The following is a 22210-nucleotide window of genomic DNA, read 5'->3' on the forward strand; positions in this document are numbered from 1 at the left end:
TTAGGTATTTATTCAATACCTACAAACATTTAAAGTCCTATCAATTCTGAGACTACGATTCTGTTTCTCAGTCACTGCCTTGTCGCTCATATGTATCCATTCACAATAATAGCTACATTTTACTATACTCAGGTGGTTCTAAGGTGCATTTTTTTCATATTTTAGCATCTGAAATTGGGATACATGTTTCAGTCAATGGCATCTTGGCACTGTGTTACAGTTTAAGTGAAAGCATATTTTCTTTTTTATGAAGCAACAGGGCATCTTACAATCTATGGCATTTTAAACTCAATGAAATATAATATTGGGCACTTTATTATGTGCCAAGCACTCTTCCAAGTGCTTCATACAAATAAATTCATTTATTTCTCAAAAAAAAAAAAAATCCAAACTAATCAGTACTGCTATTATCCCCATTTTAAAGATGGGGAAATAAAGACCCAGAGAGATTCTAAAATTTGCCAAGGTACACAGCTAGTAAGTTGAGTGGCGATCAAGACAACATACCCTTTAAGGAACTCCATACTATGCCGCTATTTTTCAGCACCTGGTTTTTAGTTGACAACTGTGTCCCCTTCTTATAGACAACGCTCACACAGAAATTTTGTGTTTGGCAATATGATGGACCACATATTCTAAAATACTTTTCCATGAGAAGAATTTGAAAGGATTGACAAAGATGCTTGATGTTTTTTAAATGCATCACTGAGCTGGCAAAAAATAAGAAATCTGGAGAGGCCAGGAGGAAAGCAAAAGCAGGAACCAGGGAAAAGAAGCAAGAACTGAAGGGAGTTTTTGCCCTAAGAACATCTGCTACTGTATTCCTTAAGTTCTGTTTCACATGTGTATTGGGTAGGGAAAACTAGGCACAAAGCCTAGGGACTAGGGAAAGGATCAAATAGAGTCCAAAAGACCAGAAGCTCAATGTTAAGGGTAAATGAGAAATAATCTTCTATACAGAAGATGCAAGAAAAGTTGTATCCCAATTTCACCACTGAGTAAAGGAAAGTAAAATCTCTCCCAAGAATTAACGACCTTCATATAGGTTTGTGACCTGAGTTCACACTATCCATTGCCGGGGGGGGGGGGGGGGTGGTGTGAAGGGACTCAATTAGAGAATTTAGCTTCAAGAAATAAGAGTCATGGAAATATTTTTCAAGGAACAAAGGCTATAAATTATAACCAAGCAGATTTGAGAAAGAACCAGATTTGAGATGGAACTTCTATAAATTAAAAATATAACAATTAAAATGAAAAAACTCATTAGAGATCTTAATCACAGCTCAAGGATGAATTAGTGTAAAAGACAGAACAAAAGAATTGATCTGAAATGCATCCCAGAAAGACAAAGGGAGACAAAACATGACAGAAGTAAAGCCAAGGAGTGAAAAGTCTACCAAGGATTTAATCAGATTTCCAAAGGGAGAGAAGAAAAAGAACAGGGGGAAAAGTAATATTCAAAGAAATAGTGGCTGAAATTTTTCTCAGAAAGTTTGAAAGACAAAACAACTTTCAAACCCAGGAATGCCAATGAATTTTAAGCAGAAAAAATACAAAACATACACAAACCATAGAAAACTCATAAGACTGGGGTGCCCAGGTGGCTCAGTCAGTTGAGCGTCTGACTTCGGCTCAGGTCATAATATCACAGTTCATGGGTTTGAGCCCCGTGTCAGGTTCTGTGCTGACGGCTCGGACCCTGGAGCCTGCTTGGGATTCTGTATCCCCCTCTCTGCCCCTCTCCCACTCATGCTCTGTCTCTCTGTCTCTCTCTAAAATAAATAAACATTAAAAAAAATTTTTTTTAAAGAAAACTCATAAGACTAAAGAACAAAGACAGAGAAGATTTTGAAAGTTTCCAAAGGGGAAAGAAAAAAAGAGAGAGAGAGAGGAATTAGATCAATAGGTGACCACTTAAGAGCAATGATGAAAGTCAGCTGACAATGAGAAAATATCTGATTACAGAGAATAATGGTCCTAAAATTCTATACACCGAGAAACCCTCTTTCAAGACTAAGGGTGAACTAAAGACATTTTCAAGCAGGTAAAAATCCCACAAAGGAAATTCTCTTTTTTTAACGTTTATGTATACATTTTGAGAGAAAGAGAGAGGGAATGAGCAGGGGAGGGGCAGAGAGAGATGGAGAGAGACAATCAATCCCGAGCAGGCTCTGCGCTGTCAGTGCAGAGCCTGATGTGAGGCTCAAACTCATGAACCATGAGATCATGACCTGAGCCGAAATCAAGAGTTGGATGCTTAACCAACTGAGAAACCCAGGCACCCCACAAAGGAAATTCTAAAGGATTGATTTCAGGCAGGAAAAATGTAATGCCTGACGGAAAATTTGAGATACAAGAAAGAATGGTGAGCAAACTTACTTGTAACTATTTCAGGAAATCCAAACAAATCTTGACTATAAGAAACAATTATACCTCATTTATGGGGTAAGAGAAAACAAGATAAATCTAAAATATTGCATGCGAATTCAAAAGGGGATGACTAAAGTAAGTCAAAGTGTTCTGAGTTTCTTTTATTTGAGGAGGAGGAAAATAGAGGTGTAAATTAACTTCAGCCTTATTAGGTTATGATTAACGCTGTAATATCTAGAGTTACCTTATTAGGTTATAATAAATTCTATAATATCTATGTATAACTAAAAGAATATATGTAAAGATAAAAATAAATATTACCATTCAAATAAGAGAGGAAAAAATAAATGAGTAATAAAAAAAGCAATAAAAAAGAAGAAAAAAAGAAGTCTGGGGGGCAAGCATTAATAAATAATAGTAAACACAGTAAGGAGGGATGAATTAAATTAGCCAATTGTAAGCAAAGATTATAAAGTGTGCATTACATACACACACACACACACACACACACACACACACACACACAAAGAGAAAGAGAAAGAGAGAAGTACAGAAAAAAGAGAGAAAGTGTGCTATGTTCTGTTTATAATATACCTAAAACAAAAAGACCCAAAACAGCTTAAGTTAAAGGCTCCAAAAGATATACCACAGAAATATTTACCTAAAGAATTCTGGTGCTAACGTATTCACATAATACAAGACAAACTTCAAGACAATAACTATGATAGAAATGAAGAGATTTGCTACATAAAAATAAAAAGATTAGCCCATCAAGTAGATATAATAGTGAGGATATACATAATAACAACAACAATCTTAAAATATACAAAATAAAAACTGAAAAATTTCAAGGAAAAATGAACAAATCCAGAATCACAGGTGGAGATTACAACACAATTTTGTCATTAATTGATAGCTGAAGCAGAAAAATTATTAGTAACAGTATAGGATATTTGAATGACACAGATTAGATTTAGTGTTTATAAACAACACTGCATTCAAGTTATCAGGAATACACATTCTTTTCAAGGATTTATGAATCGTTCTTTTTCTTTTTTTTTAAATGACTAGTGACTGCTAGATCATAAGCAAGCCTCCACAAATTTCAAATGAGTGGTATCCTATAGACTGCAATCTCTACCCCAATACATATACCCCCCATATATTTAGATATTTTAAACATACAAATTAGAGGTCAAAGAAGAAACTATAACAGAAATTAGAAAACAAACCCAAATGATTATGAAAATGCATATATAAAAATAATGTAGTATACAGGTAAGTAAAATTAAAAGCAAAAATTGAAGCATTAAATTAGAAAACAAGAAAATATAAAAATTAGATTTTTAACTTCTAACAGTATAAGAAATTTGACAAGAGGAGAATCATTCCAAAGAAATTAGCAGAAGAAAAATAGTTAATATAGGAACAAACATTAAGCAAAACACAACAAAGACACAAAACAAAATATACACACAAATAAAAGGATCAACAGAGTTATAGTTTTTGAAAATACAAATAAAATAGACAAACCTTTGGAAAGATCAGTGGGGAGCGGGGGGAGAGAGATCAGAAAAAAAAAATAAAAGAAACACAAATAATCAATATTAGCAATAAAAGGGAGTTTATTACTACAGATGCAGCAGAGATAAAAGAATGTTATGGATAATATTATATGGACAAGAATATTCTGCAATATCACTGAAATCATAAACAAGTTAAATAAATAAGTTACTTGTTCTAGACAAATTTATAGAAAAATACAATTAGCCAAAATTGACTCAGGAAGAAATAGATCTATAACTACCAAATAAATTAATCAGTACTTTAAAAGCTTTCCATAATGAAAACACCAGGCACAGAGAAGTTCACAGATGAGTTTCTATCATTTCAAAAAAAAAAAAAAAAAAAAAAGACAAACTCACTCAAACTCTTCCAGAGAACAAGAAAAAAGAAAGCACACTTCAATTCATTTTAGGAAGCTGACATAATTTTGATACTGAAACTCAGCAAATCACAAGAAAGGAAATTCATGGGCCAATTTCATGTAAAAACATAGATGAAAATATACTAAATAAAATATTAGCAAGAAGTCCAGCTGTATATGAAAAGGATAATAATATACTACGGCCAAGTTGGGTTTAGCCCCAAAATTCATGGCTGTTTTAACATTAGAAAATAGATGAAGGAAACTCACTACATTAATAGGGTAAAAAAGGAAAACCTTATGGTCAACTCAGTAGATGAATAAAACCAACTTTGTAAAATTCTACAGCCATTTATAATAAAATCTTTTAGTAAAGAAATAGACCCTCCCTAAATAGATTAAAGGGCATCTGCCCAGAAAAAATATATACCATACTTAATCACGACGTGTTGAAAGCATTCCCTATGAAACCAAAAACAAAATAAAAATGCCCAGCTCCCACTAACTTCTATTCATTATTGTACTACAGATCTTAGCTAGTGTAGAAAGAAAGAGAATTTGTAAGAATGGAAAGAACCCAAACTGTCATCATTTGCAGCTGATATGATGGGCTGCCACATCAGCCAGTGCACACAGCCAAGGGAGTGAGTGGGGGCTGTATCAGGCCTCTGCTGTGCCCTCCTGTCACACACCTTACACACGACTGGATCCACCAGTCACGTCTGGGGAGACATGGCTTTCCCTAATTGTTCCTAAAATGCAGCATGAGCTGGTAAGTCACTCTCGTTGTCAATATAGAAAACTCCACAGTACCTACTAATGAACTATTTTAATTCATAAAATGGCTTAGAAAGTTGGACAGAAACGAACACACAAAAGTCAAGTAGAGTCCTAGACACTGGCACAAACATAAAGTGAAATTTAGAAGAAAAAGCATTAACAAGAGCAACAAAAATATTTAAGGTATATAAAAATGAATCTTAAAATGTACAAGTTCCTTAATGAAAAAAACAAAAATTATGAAAAGATATTAAATAAGCCCAAAATAAATGAAAATTTATTGCATATAGATAGACATAGATACGAAATGTAAATTTACCATAAGCTGATATATAGATACAGTGTAATCCCAACCAAATCCTCACAGGATTTTTTTCCCTAGAACTTCATGAGTTAAATCTGAACTGTATAACTAAGATTATTCCTGAAAAAGAAAAATAAATTAAGGGACTTTTCCTGCCAGATAACAAGACTTATTTTCAAGTAGTATACACCATGTGATACTGACCCCAGATAAACTTAGAGAATCAACTAGCAAGCCCCAAAATAGACCAAAGCAACTGTAGAAATGTGATTAATGACAGTGGAGGGGGAAACAGAGGGAGTCAGAGTCAGAGCACACAGCACATCCCAAATCACAAGCAGAAAGTGAATGAGGGTATGTGTGCTGGGGGCTGAGGGGTGATTGCTCCTGCCTGGTCTATGAGGGGTGAGCTCCTTCTTGCCCACACACTCCTTTCCCTGAAGCTCCTGCTTGTCCCAGAGCAAAAATCTAGTTGGTTTGAGCCAGAGAGAACCAGGCAAAAGCGTTGCTCTAAAAGTCCCCTTCTGGAGACCAAAAAGAACAGCCATCTCCAGGAAAAGCCAATGAAAAAGCTTCTGAAAATGAGAAAGGAAAGGTTAATTAAGATGACCTGGTATATGAATGTTTTAATGTGTTGTTGAATTCAGTTAGAATGATCAAGTGGGATTTACCCCTGGGATGCAAGGAAGGTTCAACATACAGAAATCAATAAACATTTTACACCACATTAATAAAATGAAGGATAAAAAATTATATGATCCCCTCAACAGATACAGAAAAGGCATTTGACAAAATTCAGTGTCTTTTTGTGAAAAAAAAAAAAAGTGTTCAACGAATTGAGTACAAAAAACCATACCCCAACATAATAAAAAACAGATATAACAAACTCATAGTTAACATCATAGTCAATGATGAAAGATTAAAATCTCTTCCTCTAAGGTCAAAAACAGTACAATGGTGACCACTTTCAACACTCCCATTCAACATAGTACTGAAAGTCCTAGCCAAAGCAATTATTTAAGAAAAGGAAATAAAAGGAATCCAAATCAGAAAGGAAGAAGTAAAACTGGCTTTGTTTGCAGATGACATGATGTTATATATTCTTTAAAAACCCTAAAGAATCCACCAAAAAAAAAAAAACTGTTAAAACTAATAAATGAATTCAGTATAGTTTCAGGATTCAAAATCGACATACAAAAAAGTTACATGTCTATACACTAATAACAGACTATCTAAAAAAGAAATAAAGAAAAAATCTCATTTATAATAGCGTCAAAAAGAATGAAATACTTAGGAATAAATTTAACCAGGGAGGTGAAAAATACATACACTGACAACTATAAGACATTGATGAAAGGGCGCCTGGGTGTCTCAGTCAGTGGAGTACCCAACTCTTGATTTCAGCTCAGGTCATGATCCCAGGGTTGTGGGATCGAGCCCCACATCAGGTTCCATGCTGATCATGGAGTCTCCTTAAGACTCTCTGTCTCTCTCCCTCTGCCCCTCTCCTCTACTCGCTCTCTCTCTCTCTCAAAAAAAAAAGACATTGATTAAAGAAATTGAAGAAGACACAAATAAATGGAAAGACATACCATATTCACAGCTGAGAATAATTAATATTGTTAAAGTGTCCATATTACACAAAGCCATCTACAGACACAATCTAATTCTTATCAAAATTCTAATGGCGTTTTTTTTTTTCACAAAAGAGAAAACTATCCTAAAATTCAAATGGCACCACAAAAGACTCTAAATAACCAAAGCAATCTTAAGAACAAGGCTGGAGACATCACACTTTCTGATTTCAAACTATATTATAAAGCTATACGAATCAAAACTGTATGGGACAAGTATAAAAACAGACACATAGACCAGTGGAAAAAAACTGAAAGCCTAGAAATAATCACCCATATGTATAGTTAACTAATATTTGATAGGGAGATAAGAACACTCAATAAGGAAAAGAGAATCTCTTCAATAACTAGTCACATTCAAAAGAATGAAATTGGACCCTTATCTTACACCACTCACAAAAATTAACTCAAAATAGATTAAAGACTTAGTTGTCAGACCCAAAACTGTAAAACCCCTAGAGGTCAATAGCAGGGGCGATGGGGAGGGGTGGGGGGAGGCGCAGCAAGGCTCTTCCTTCTCCTTAACTCCCTTGATCCTTTTCTTCTTCCTTCTGCTTTCTCTTCCCACCAGGTCTCGTCCACTTCCCCTAATGGCATCCCCAATCCTACATAAAGGCATGACTTCCCAGCACCCCACGGAAAATATGGTACAGCCCCAGAAACTAACTCCCCATCACCACTTCTAAAAAAAAAAACTGATTTGAAGGCATCTCCAAGTTTGAGCAAACAAAAATGTCAGGATTTCAAGCATCCCTGGTTTTGCACTGGAGACCCTTCACTACTAAGTATCAAGATGAAAAAAAACTGGAAACTGGTTGGAACCTTATTCGAAGTCACAATGGAAAGGTTTGTAGTGACAGCATCACCTGCTCCAAACCATTCTAAGATTGCTTTGTATGGGACTCCCCTGGATCCAGCCACTGACTTTGAGTTTCGAAGTGAGCTGCACAAAGACAGAGGAAAACTCTGCTGCACTTCTTACATCGTGGTTCTGAATCATGTTCGCAAGCCCACCATTAGTGACCACCTTAAGTCAAAGACTCATACCAAGAGGAAGGCAGAATTTGAAGAGCAGAAGGTGAGGAAGAAGCAGAGGCTCCTAACTGCATCCCTTCGGTGCAAAAGTACTGTGCACACAGAGAAAGTGTTCTCTGGCACTTTATGAAAATGTGCCTAGAAGCCAACATCCCACTTGAGAAGGCTGATCACCCAGCAATCTGTGCTTTCCTGTCTTGTCATGTGAAGAGTAGAGGCTCCAGGAGAGATGCAAACCATAAGAGACTCTTAAATATAGAGAACAAACTGAGGGTTGATTGGGGAGAGGGTAGTGGGGGGAGAAAGGAAAATGGGTGATGGGCATTGAGGAGGGCACTTGTTGGGATGAGCACTGGGTGTTGTATGTAAGCGATGAACCACGGGAATCTAACCCCAAAACCAAGAGCACACGGTACACACTGTATGTTAGCCAATTTGATAAAAAAATTATATTAACAAAAAGAAGAAGAATGGAGGCTCCATACCTAAGTCAGACCAGCTGAGGAGAGTATATCTGCCTGATGGACAGAAGAACGAGAGCCAACTCGTCAATTCACAAGGTTGTTGACGAAGAGGTTACCACCATTGTGATCAAGATAAATGTGGAGCATTAAAGTTAACAAGATCGAAAGAAAACACAAGCAACAGAAGTAAAAATAAACAAGTGGGACTACATCAAACTAAAAAGCTTCTGCACAGCAAAGAAACAGTCAACAAAATGTAAAGGTAACCTGTAAAATGGTTAAAAAAAAATTAGCACACTATATATCTGATAAGGGGTTAATATTCAAAATATTTAAGGAGCTCATACAACTCAAGAGCAAAAAAAATTTTTTTTAATTTAAAAATCAATTGTAAAATGTGCAAAAGGCTTGAATAGACACTTTTTTTCAAAGAAGACACACAAAGGACCAACATATATGTGAAAGGTGTTCATCATCACTCATCACCAGGGAAATGCAAATCACAACCACAATGAGACATGACCTCACACCTGTCAGAATGGCCAGCATCAAAAAGACAAGAGAGAATAAGTAAGTGTTGGTGAGGACATGGAGAAAAGGGAGCCCTCATGCACTGTCAGTAGGAATGTAAATTGGTACAACCACTATGGAAAATAGTATGGAAGCTCCTAAAAAAATTAAAAATAGAACTATTGGGGCACCTGGGTGGTTCAGTCAGTTAAGTGTCTGACTTTGGCTCAGGTCATGATCTCACAGTTCATGGTTCAAGCCCCGCATCGGGCTCTGTGCTGACAGCTTGGAGCCTGGAGCCTGCTTCAGATTCTGTGGCTCCCTCTCTCTCTGCCCCTCCCCCATTCATGCTCTGTCTCTCTCTCTCTCTCTCTCTCTTCTTTCTCTCTCAAGAGTAAATAAACATTACCCTACAACCCAGCAACTGCACTCCTAGGTATTTATCCAAGGGATACAAGTATGCTGTTTCGAAGGGACACATGCATCTGAATGTTTATAGCAGCACTATCAATAATAGCCAAAGTATGGAAAGAGCCCAAATGTCCATTGAAAAGAATAAAATCTTGCCATTTGCAACTACATGGATGGAACTAGAGGGTAGTATGCTAAGCGAAATTAGTCAGAGAAAGACAAATATCATATGACTTCACTCATATGAGGATTTTAAGATACAAAACAGATGAACATAAGGGAAGGGAAGCAAAAATAATATAAAAACAGGAAGGGGGACAAAACATAAGAGACTCTAAAATATGAAGAACAAACTGAGAGTTACTGGAGGGGTTGTGGGAAGGGGGATGGGCTAAATGGGTAAGGGGCATTAAGGAATCTACTCTTGGAATCATTGTTGCATTATATGACAACTAACTTGAATGTAAATTTTAAAAATTAATTTAAAAAATTAATTCAAAGTAAAACAAAACAAAACAAAAATAAAAATTGTGTATTTGAAAAAAAGAATAAACAAACATTTAAAAAAATATATAGCATATGATCCAGCAATCTTACTTCTTGGTATATATCTGAAGGAAATGAAATCAGTATCTCAAAGAGCTATCTGTATCCCCACATTCCTTACACCATTATTCACAATAGCTGAGACGTGGAAATAACACATTTTCTTTATATACGTGTGTACATATACATACATACATATGCAATGGGATATTATTCAACCATAAAAAAGGAAATCCTGCCTTTTGTAATAACACGGATGAATCTTGAGAGCATTATGCTAAGTGAAATAAGTCAGGCAGAGAAAGACAAATACTGTATGACCTCACTTATATGTAGCATCTAAAAATGCTGAATTCATAGAAACAGAGAGTAGAATGGTGGTTCCCTGGGGCTAGGGGTTGGGGGAAATGAAGAGATATTAGTCAAAAGTTACAAATGCCAGATGGATAAGTTCTAGGGGTCTAGCATACAACATGGAGGGTGACTATAGTTAACAATACTATATTGTTGGGGCACCTGGGTGGCTCAGTCAGTTAAGCATCCAACTTGATTTTGGCTCAGATCAGGCTCTCACTTGACCGTGAGATCAAGCCCCGCATTGGGCTCTGCTCTGACAGCGTGGAGCCTGCTTGGTTCCCTCTCTCCCCGTCTCTCTCTGCCCCGCCCCTGCTCGCATGCTCTCTCTCAAAATAAATAAATAAACATTTTTTAAAAATACTATATTGTATATTTGCAAGTTGCTAAGAGTTGATCTTCAGTATTCTCATCACAGTTACAAAAAACGTAACTGTCATCCATCAGGTGATGGATGTATTAACTCACCTTACAGTGGTAATAATTTCACAATAAATACATTTATCAAATCTTTACATTGTATACCTTAAGCTTACACAATATGATACGTCAATTATATCTCAATAAATCTGGGGGGGTAGGAAGTTTGGCCAGACACCCAAGTTTGGCCAGATACCCACCACCCTGCTAACACAGTCTAGGACAGACAGCAGATCAGGATCCGGTATGAAAGCTGTAGAGGACCTGCTTTCTGCCCTGGCCAACCTATGAATGTCCAGGTGCGGGGGGCCAGCACAGCCCCTCAGCACAGTGCCTAGGGCTGCCCCGGCTGAGGACACTTCAACCTTACATGGCATGGGTACGTGGGGGTTGATGCTCTTATCCTGATACCATTGCCATGTGATAAAAACCACAGCCCCTGTGCCATACAGTCCTTAGGACCCCTTGCTAAATCCAAAAGGTGGCACAGAAAAAACAGACCAGCGGCCAAGAAACCAACAGCCACCTCTCTGCTTTGCCAGTAACTAAATTTGTGAACTTTGTCAGGTTACTAACCTGTCTGGACCTCTTTTCTCATAGGCAAACTGGAGATAATAATATGTCTCTGATAATCTGACACAGTTGTTGTAAAGACTGAAATAAAATAATGGAGTTGACACTGCTCTGGGTCTTTACATGAAATAATAAAAGTAAGAGGTATTTTTCTAGGCAATACTGTCTGTGGAAATAAGAATCTCTTAAAAGACCCAAAGGAATGAATGTATAACAGTGAAATTTTAGGCAAAGGGAAAAATGAGCTCTGGGCCAAGATAGAAATCTCAAAGTTGAGGCCTAACTAAAATTTCTGTTAACATAATGTAAGCAAGAAAACCTGGAGTATAAGGGTGCCTGGGTGGCTCAGTCGGTTAAGTGTCTGACTTCAGCTCAGGTCATGATCTTACACTCCGTGAGTTCAAGCCCCACGTCGGGCTCTGTGCTGACAGCTCAGAGCCTGGAGCCTGCTTCGGATTCTGTGACTCCTTCTCTCTCTGCCCCTCTGCCTCGCACTCTGTCTCTCTTTCAAAAATAAATAGACATTAAAAAAAAAATTTTAGAAAACCTGCAGTATAATAGAAGGACCTTGGGAATTGTCTTTTCCAATCCTGCTGCTTATGCGAAGGGAAACTAAGGCCCTGGCGTGGTAAATAACTTATCCAAATCACAAAGTAAATTTATGGCTGAATCCAGACTAGAACCCGAGTTCTTTCTTCCCTCCCTCTCATGATACTGGTCCATGAAGCTATGCTGGTCCATTCTGGTCCATGATGCTACCTTGGAGAGACAGTATAATGACCTGACACCTGAAGAAAACCACTGCCTTCCCCAGGGCACTCACTATGGGATGCTGAATTTGGGGGCACTTGTTTTCCTGTGTCTACAAGTTCAGTTTGCTCACACTTATAACTCATTACTCTTCTCTGTGTGGAAATCCCTCTGCCAACTTCACAGCACAAGACAAACAGAACGTGTTGACCAAGAGTTTAAGAACCAATTACCAGTCCAGTACTGACACAGACCACAGGGCCCGGGCTGCCAGGAATTGTGGCCCAAATCTCTGTGACTCTTCAGAAAACTGTCTCCAGTTCAGCCCTCCCCACCAGGATCCTGAATGTGGGGATGAAGGCACATTAAAGGACAATCTCATATGTAATTCTGCCATTAAGGCACAGACTTCTTCATGCTGTGGGGAAGAGAACAGGATGTGCTCATAAAGAAGTGGTCTTCAGCTTGTTGGGACAACAGAGGAGCAATTAAGTGGATCCAGTGAGGTCCCTGGGGGGCCTACCCTCAGGCCACACCAAGGACTGGACTTAAGCCCCAAATATGCATTCCAGGTGTCTACGTGGGTGCTGCTCAAGACCCCCTATGAGATGCTTTCTATCTCCAGCTGGACAGGGACGTTGTCTCCTACAGTGGCCTTAGTTAGGCACAGGCCACCTCGGCCCATCCCACACCTGTGTCCTCACCCTTTCAGCAGTCATTTTCATGGCAGCTGCTCCCTTTACTCACTCACACCTATGGCCCCCAGGAAGCCTTTGCCAAGAGCTCTGAGCATGAGTGAGGTAGAAATGGCCATGGTCCAGGCCAGATGAGTATATGAGGGATCCAGAGCCAGGCTCTACCCCCATCTGCAGGCAGCTCTTCCTAAGCCCACGTGTGGCCCACTCTGAGACCAGTCTAACACCTTCTTTGGCCTGGGTCAAGAGGGGAGACAGTGTGGTCATGGGGTTGGGCAAAGCATCTGCTCTGTATCAGGCCCCAGCTAAATGATAGAGAATGATAGAGAAGTAAATGAATAAAACAATTTTCTTTTTCTTAGAACTTCCTCTTCCACTGAAAGAGATATATAAATGTGTAATTCAATCTAGTAATTCTTCCAACAGGAGTTCAAATAAGATGCTTGAACTTTCTCTTGCCGCATGTGTTCTACATGGTTTTGAACATGTTATGCCCTTTCTGGGCTTCCAAGTATCCATCTGTAAGAGTAGAGGGGTGGATTAGATGAACTTCTACTCAGAACCTAATGTTCCTATAATCCAATGATCCCCTCCCCAGAAGCTTCTACAAGAGTCATTCATGACCAGATGCCAGATCCAAACTCTTCTCCAGATTGCTCTGCCCAGAACTCAGGCTGCTGTGTTCTTTGCTCAAAGGTGGCTTCCAGTTGCAGGAGACATCTGGAGTTTGTCCCAGTAACATCTGCTCACATTACCTGCTGTTAGTGTTGTCCATTAGAGCGCCTGCATCATTGCATCCCAGCCCACTGCACATCTGGGGGCCACACCAACAGTCTCCCCAACCTCAGGGACCCTGTGGGTCATAAGCCTAAGAAGATTTGCACAAGGCAATTGTTTTCTTGCTGGGTCCCAGCCCTCAGCCTACCTCTGTCACTCTGATGTTAGTTCCAATCTCTTAACACATAGCTCCCATAATACCTTCTTGAAAGCCAGTCATGTCTCCCCAGTATCTCTCTTTTTTTTTTTTTTAATCCCCAGTATCTCTTAACTCAAGTCTGAACTCCTTACCCTGGCACTCATGACTCCCCAGACCCCGTCTCCAGCCCATCCTACCTGTTTTGGCATTACCACACTATACTGCCTGGTACATCCTTTATGTTCAAGCTTTAAGGCATGTTCCAGATCTATTCTTCAGAACTGATTTGCTATCAGGGCGCCTGGGTGGCTCAGTCAGTTAAGCATCCAACTTCAGCTCAGGTCATGATCTCGCGGTTCGTGAGTTTGAGCCTGGCATCAGACTCTGTGCTGATGGCTCAAACCTGGAACCTGCTTCAAATTCTGTGTCTCTTTCTCTCTCTGCCCCTCCCCTGCTCACACTTGGTCTTTCTCTCTCTCAAAGATAAATAATAAACAGTAATAAAAAAATTAAAAAAAAAAGATTTGATGCCCCTACACATCAAGATTCAGCATAAATTTGGCCTCCACCTGGAAGTAAACTAGGACCCCCCCCCCCCAGATCACAGGGCACCCAGAATACTGAAGTGTTGACACTATTCATTCTGGGCTTGCCAGGGCCAACTTGGTTTCCTAACTGACAGGTGAACTCCCATGGATGCATCTAGCCTCCCGGGTTAGGGCCCAAGTCCCAGAAGAATATGCCCGCATCAACCAGCATCTAGCATAATGCTCTATGTCTGGCAGTTAAAGACTTTAAAGACAAGTAAAAACTTCTAAAGACTTCACGTGTAGTGAAGATAGCTGGACAGATCACAGAGGGACAAAGGAATGGATGAACAGTGGTGAAAAGCCTCAGACATAGGCCATGTTACATTGGTACGATAAAAAGTAAAACGGATGGAGAAATAAATAAGTGGACCTTGGTCCCGGCCACCACCATCTCTCACCTGCATTACTACAAAGGCCCCTAACATACCTTCCTGCCTACTTCCAACAATCTGTGATCACAGCAGCCAGAGCATGTCACTTCTCTGCTCAAAACCTTCAAATGTCTACCCATATCACCCAGATTCAAAGCCAAAGTTCTTCAAATAACCCACAAGGGCCTTGTGGTCTGGCTCAAATTATTGCACTGACCTCAACTCCTCTGATTTTCATTTCACTCCAGGCATCTTGACCTTCATGCTCTTCCTCAAGCATATGTCAGGGCTTTTGCCTTTATTCCTCCATTTGACTGCTCTTGCCCCAAATATTCATATAGCTTGCCCTCTCACTTCCTCCTGACCTCCGGTTAAATATCTACTTATCAGAATGTCTTGACCCTATATAGATGTATAAACCCTCCCCCACCTTTGGGACTTCCTTGCCCTTCTTGTATTTCTCCATAGTGCTCAGCATCATTTGCATACTGTATGCCAACCTATTCACTGTCCAGTCTTCACACACCAGAAAGCAGATTCTACAAGGGCATGTGTTTTGCTCACTGCTGTACTCCCAGTGCCTAGAACAATTCATGGCACACAATGGGTACTAGGTGGGTAATTGTTGACTGGATGAGTGAGGGGTTGAGTGAATAAGTTTGTAACTGAGATCTTTGGCACCTTTGGTCATTTTTCTAAGATTCTCTTATCTGATGCGGTTGCCATTATCCTGTCTGCTCAGTTCCAGCCCTGTCCCATATCACAACAGATGGACAGCACATAGTCTTGGGTTTTTTTTTTTTTTTTTTTTTAAAACGTGAAGCTAAAAGAACTGAAGGGGCATTTTCTTTGGGGGGGGGGGGGGGGGGGGGGGGGGGGGGGGTTCGGTGGGGGGGGGGGGGGGGGGGGGAGGGCAGGATGAGTCTACTGCCTGGTTCCTAATGCCACATTTTAAAATCCTGTTCTCCCTACTCCCCCCCAGCCTCTCTGCAAATTCTACCCAGTTAAAAGTGCAATTCTAGGAGAAAATGAAGAAGAAAACGAAAGCATCCTCTTTTCCTTGGTATAGCTCACAATAAGTTGTGTTTCTCTTTCTCTTTGGACCTAAGTCCCAAGCACCTTTGCAGAGCCCAGCTACCACCTTCGATCTATCTGATCAAGGAGCCTAATTCCTAAACTCTCATCACACAGAAAGAGGGGACAGGACACTGGAAGAGCAGAAAGTGAGATAAGAGAAGCAATCACTGTGGCAGCTTCTGGTCTCCCTTTCTTCGTGATGACACCCTATAATCACATAGGCCCTCAAACAGCGCAGTGACATCTCCCCACCCTGATGGTCTCTCTTCACCTGAGCTTCTGGGCTGTGAGGACCATGTGAGAGATGGATGAAGAGGGGGATGCAGGTGATTCACCAGCCTTGAGTCCTGCCATAAATCCAATATAAATTCTTGTTTGTGTCTGGACAAGTAGGTGTTAGAGGGGGGTTGGGGGGCATAAGACTGAATGAAGGCAAAATAGATCATTGAATGAGTGAGAAATGCAAGCGTGAGTGAGCCACAGTGACTGAATAGGCTGTCCGTCCTAGTGTTAATGGTCTTGTTGCAAGGATGGCTTGCAGGGCTTAGTAAGACACCTGTCTGAATTCTCTTGTAGACCTAAGCCTAGGGCAGTCTTAGGGGTGGGGAGGAGAGTGTTAGCTCCTGACCCATGTAATGTATTATGCAAATAACTCTCAACCTCCAAGGATCCTTCATAAGTTTGTAAAGATCCTTCGTATAAGTTTTATAGCCATAGAGCCAAGTCAGAACCACCTCGAGGCCCCTCAGATCTCCTGTATCCTCTACAAACCAGAGATGGAGAAACCACAGCTCAGGGATGCCTTCTGACCTAGATCCCTTCTGCAGGGAGCTCCTCAGAATAATCGAGGAATTAGATGTCATCTATCACCAGTCCCCCAAATGTTGCTGACTAGGTCTACTTTGTTTGCCCAGAAAATGGTAAGATCTTGGCGGGCGGGGTGGGGGAGGGAAGGCTGATAGGCACGCATCTCAAATGGCCATATGTCCTAAAATGAATTATTATATTCTTTCCTACATCTACTTCTTCCTTAGAATTTTTATTCTACTGAATGCCACCATCATCTATCTGGTTGTTCAGCTGATAAAACTTCATTCATTCATTCATTCATTCATCCATCCAACAAATATTTGTGGCATGTGTCAGTAACATGCTAACTGCTAGGATAAAGCGATGAGCAAAACCAGACATGGCACCAGCCCTCACAGAGCTCATCATCAAATCATAAAAAGAGGCATTATCATGTAATAATTGTAAATAAATGTAAAGTTGCAACTATGATAAACCTTTGAAGGAGGTAAGTGGTGTTTTAAAGCCTTATAAAATGGGATTTGACCTAGTCATGGAGGTCATGGAAGTGATAACTGAGCCGAGAACTGAGAGGTAAGTAGGGATTCAGTATGTGAAGAGGTGAAGGAAGAGAGTTCTAAGCAGGGGAACGAGCAAGTGCAAAGACCAATGGCAGGAGGGAGCCTGACAAGCCCAAGGTACCCAGACAAGGCCAGCGTGACAGAAGGGGGTGGGGGGTTGCTGGGTAGAAGGATGTAGGAGATGGTAGTAGGGTTGGACAAACAAGACCTGGGAGGATTTACTGCAGATCAATAGGGAGCAACTGAAGTATTTTTAGGGAGGGAAATGACAAGAACGAGTTGTGTTTTGACAGGCACTTTGGCTGCTGTGTGGAGAACAAATTGGATAGAGCACAGATACAGCCAGACCAGTTAGCAGGGCCCTGTGATCCTCCAGAAAGATGAAAATGGTGCCTTGAACCAGACGATCCTAGCGGAGATGAACAAAAGTGATGAATTTGAGAGATATTTATAAGAGAACAGCAACCAGACTTGGTGATAGATTGGACACGGGCTCTGGGACAGAGGTGCTGAGGATGACCGCTGGCACTCTCTGACGTGTGTGGCTGCGTAGATGAAGCAGCTGTTCGAGGAGATCTGACAGACCTGAAGGACCACACAGGAATAGGACAGTGCAGGGGAAGAACCCAGAAATTCCGTGTTGGACATGTGGAGTTTGGGGGTCCCTTTTGGACATGGGAGTTTGGGAGTGACTTTTTTGTTTCCCTCCTTTTCTAAAAAAATTTTTTTTTGATGTTTATTTATTTTTGAGACACAGAGAGAGAGAAAGAGAGAGACAGAGACAGAGAGAGAGAAACAGAGCACAAACCGGGGAGGGGCAGAGAGAGAGGGAGACACAGAGTCCGAAGCAGGCTGCGGGCTCCAGGCTCTGAGCTGTCAGCACAGAGCCTGACATGGGACTCGAACTCACAGACTGCGAGATCATGACCTGAGCCACCCAGGAGCCCGTCTCCCTCACTTTCTACATTTGACCAGTCACCTGATTCTACCTCCTTTCCATCCTGTCATAATTAAAGTCCTTGTAATTATTTCCTGGATAATTTAAACAATATCCAGGCTCTCATTAAATATCACCTCCTCAAAGAGGCCCTCTCTGATCACCCAATCTAAAGTACCCTCGCCCTATTACTCTCTATTGTATCCACTTGTTTTTTTTTTCTTTCTGAAAACATATAATAAATAACCTGTTGTGCTTTTTATTATAAAAATAAATATGCACATATATGTACATGTCTTAGCTCCGTTTGCTCAGAGGGCAGAGAACCAATGATACACCAAAAGCAAGGTACCCCAGAACTTGGTTTCTAAATACCATTCTCCACCAAGAGGATCCAGGGCTTCTTGGAGAAATGGCTGATTCCAGGTCCAGAGCAAGAAAAAATAAAATAAGCCTAGAACTTCTTGCGACAGCAGTGAGTAAGCAAGTGCACAGAGAATCATGGAGACAAGGCACAAAGAAACGGGAGTCGGTTTGCAGAGCCTCCCACTGATCAAATCTGGGGCGATTTGAATATCAAAATAAAATACATGAATTGGTTAGAACCCACTGAATAAATTAAAAAATCCGTTGAGTTCATAGTGATGAAAGAAGGGAGGGAGAGGAAGAGAGAGAAAAGGAGAAAGGAAAGATCTTGCCAACGGTAGAGTGCCAACTAATAAACAGAGAAGAAACTATGCATTCAAAAGTGTCAGTGATGACAAAATTAGTGGGTAAAAGTTTGACGAGGAACAGGATATTTGCATAATCTCTGAAAGTATCTCTCCACAAATTACTTATTAATTACAAAGGGGAAAACAGTAATCTCACACTGGAGAAACTGGCAAACATCGCCGTAAGCAAGTGATGAAGGCTTCCATCACCAGCACGGGGACCGTCCCCACATCCTGGGCTTGCGAATATGATAGCCGCACTTTACTAGTGTTCCTGCTCAAAATGCATATTCTAACCATGTACTGCCATCAGATAAGTCCAAATGGAGGGATAGTCAGCATAATAACTGACCTGTACTATTCAAAAACATAAAGGTCAGGAAAGACAGAGCAGAGGAATTGCTGTGGATTTAAGGAGACCATGGATACGTGACGACAAAATGCAGTTTGTGGAGTGCATCCTGAGAGGAGCAAGAAAGATAAAGCCTACTGTGGTAGGAGACTTCTTTTTTTAAGGAAATACACACGGAAGTATTTTGGGGTGAACAGGCATCATGCCTCTAACTTCCTCTTAAATTGATCAGAAATAGGAATATTTTATATATATTCATATATACATATACACCATAAAACAATGAATATAATAAACAACAATAAGATACGTTATAGACAACTAAAATATACACAAATAATAAAAATAATTTTTAGATTATTGGAGAGAGACGGAACAAAAACAAAAAGGTAAATGAAGCATCCTGTAAGTGGCTAAGGGATTTGGATAGAGAGGGATTTTTTTTTCACCAGTCTTGCAATCTTCCCTTAATTTGATATGATATCAAACTTAAAAGTGACATGCAGATTGTTTTTTTTTTTATGTTTGTTGAATGAATGAGTGAGCCCACATCCATGATCCTCCCCTGCCTACTGCCTAAAGTGCCTAGTGGCTGTCCATAACTGGCATGATAAAATCCAAACACCTCAACACAGCTTTCAAGGCCTGATATCATTCGGTAGCACTTTGAAATGTCTCTCACCTCCTTTCTCATCACTATCGATGACCCATGCCACACACTCCAGTCCCCCAAGCTTACCACTCTAGACAATGCTTCTGTGCCTAGCGTGCGCTGGTCTCTCAGCCTAGAATGCTCTTATCCTCCTAGAAACTTCCTGTTATCTTTGGAGATCCAGATCAAGAGTTTTCACCTCTAGGAAGGCCTCTCTGATTGCCCCAATATGAGATAACACTTCCTCTTCTGTATACCTTCAGTATTGCTGTAATCCTGTCCCCGGGGACAGGCCTGCCATTCTTTGTTTATAGGCCTCATTGTTTACAAGCCACATGGTCTGACTGCAGGTGGGAGACTAGGCTAGGCCCCACTCCCAGATTCCCAGTGCCTTGAAAAGATTCTGGCACACCACCGGGTCTCAATTAATATTTGAGGCATGAATGAACGAATAATAGTAAGTGACCTTTCTGCATCTTCCGAGAGGTCCCCCTGCCTTTATTATCCTCAAAAACTACAGAGAGTGAGGGAAATTAGTTCTGCCCTTGTTTTACACACATGGCAAGTAAGGCCCAGAGAAAGTAAGATAACACAGTATACCCAGAGGCTGAGCTCGAGCTGGAGTCAGTCAAGCCAATCAGTCCAGGGTTCTTTCCCAGAAGGTGAGTGGGATAAGAAGGAAGGATATGCCATTCAGGCTTCCCCTATTCTATGTCAGATAGTCCACTTCAATAAACTTTCAAGTTCTGGCAACACCATAGCATAAGGAGGAACCCCACTTTACAGACTAGGAAACTGAGGCTCCAAGTCAGATCTGTCTGACTGCAAAGCCCATGCTCTTTCCTCTGCACATTGCCGATATGTGCAGCCTTCCTCTGACCCTCTATCAAAGGCAGGCAGGCAGCCTGAGTCCATCATTCTGTCCTTTAAACCAGCACCACACACGGGCCCACAATGCAGCCCACACACCCAGACCACAGGCTGCACTTCACATGGTTTCCAAACCCAAGATATTTGGGTTGTAAGACAAAACCTCAATTTCCCCAGCAGAAAGTGAACACTACGCAGTTACTCGGCCAAATTGCTGATGCCTACAGACACTGCATCATGCCGAACAGGGTCTGGTCTGCCCAGAGACGTCCTCAGAGGATCCTGGGCTCCCCCAGAGCTTGGCGCTGAGGGGACCCTGGAGCTGGGGGAGGGAGACTGAGCTGGCTGGATCACAGAGTCTGGGTGGAGGCTCCAGGCCACCCCTGCTTCCCACAAAGCGGCAGTCTCCATCTGAGGCTGCAAAGGCCAATGATGCTGATGATGTTCAAGTCCTGGAGCCAGAAAAGTCAGATCCTTAGCCCTTCCCCAGGTGGCCCAAAGGGGTGGGTTTTCCTGTTTTAAAGCTTTTGAACAGGAGGGGTCATCGGCGGACATTGACTACCGACTCTGACGTCAGACAGACCTGGAATGGAGTCATAGCCAGCTCTTAACCTCACTGTGCTTCAGTGTCTCATAGGGTTGTTCCAGAGCTTCCATGAAACAAAGGATGCAAAGAACCTAACACTGGGCTGGCCTGTAGCAGGTACTAAATAAATGGGAGTAACCGTGAGTGACTCCAGCAACTGCTAGGCCTGACGCACTCTTGCTGGATTTTAAACCTGTTCTCACTTAGTTGAGTTTAAAGTCCAGGGAACACCCCGAATCATCAGCAGAGACACAATCAAATCTTAGCCTTACCTTTCTGAGAGGACATTTTCCCTGGGAAGGAGCAAGCCCCATACCTGCGCCAGCCACCAGCACATCACCCAAGACCAGATATTTCCTGGGGGCCTTGGGCCAATGACTCCTCCTTCCCACTTTGTAACCAAATGCTTATGGGAGGAGTAATCTTAAATGTGGTTAACAGCCACCAGGTGGGGAGGGTGGGGGGAGGTGCAAATTAATGCTTACTGAGAAGCAGAATCCCAAAACAACGCCCGAAAGGCCACCATTAGAATCCTTCCAATCATTTGCTAGTGCTAAACACTGCCTCCCACTGCTGCACTTGCCAAACATTAGGAGCCTTGGGTAGAATAAAATAATCAGTCTTGGAGTCAATCAGTTAGAAGTCTTACCAACCTTCAGTGCGGCATGCAGAGGCCCCCTGGTGATCCACATCTCTCACAGATAAGAGGTGACAAAGGACTCCCTAACCACTGGGAAGACTTAAGAACCCCCCCCCCCATTGGGAAGGAGAAAAAAGTGAGCATTTTTCTATGGCCTCACAGGTCCAGAAAAGGAGACAGAAAAGTCCCCTTGTATGTCCCTCCCCATTCCAGAGCCCAGACCCCTCATCCTGAGCTCTGGTTCCAGAAGAGCCATCCTGATCAGAGACCATGTGGTCCATGCCGGGGGAGGCAGAGCTCAAGTCCAAGAGACACAGACCTTCCAGCAGAGCCCTGGGCCTAGGCAGGGTCACATGAAGAAGG

The 22210-nt window shown here is 41.3% G+C and overlaps 1 protein-coding gene and 1 pseudogene across 1 annotated transcript in view; one reads left to right on the forward strand and one right to left on the reverse strand.

Moving 5' to 3' along the window:
- INSC (INSC spindle orientation adaptor protein) overlaps nt 1-22210 on the reverse strand; it is a 129021-nt gene that overhangs the window by 101521 nt on the left and 5290 nt on the right. The gene's annotated exons all lie outside the window — the stretch shown is intronic.
- Nucleotides 7544-8490, forward strand: LOC125935604 (CGG triplet repeat-binding protein 1-like; annotated as a pseudogene).

The sequence above is a fragment of the Panthera uncia genome, chromosome D1 (genome assembly GCF_023721935.1).
Source record: "Panthera uncia isolate 11264 chromosome D1, Puncia_PCG_1.0, whole genome shotgun sequence".
NCBI lineage: Eukaryota > Metazoa > Chordata > Mammalia > Carnivora > Felidae > Panthera > Panthera uncia.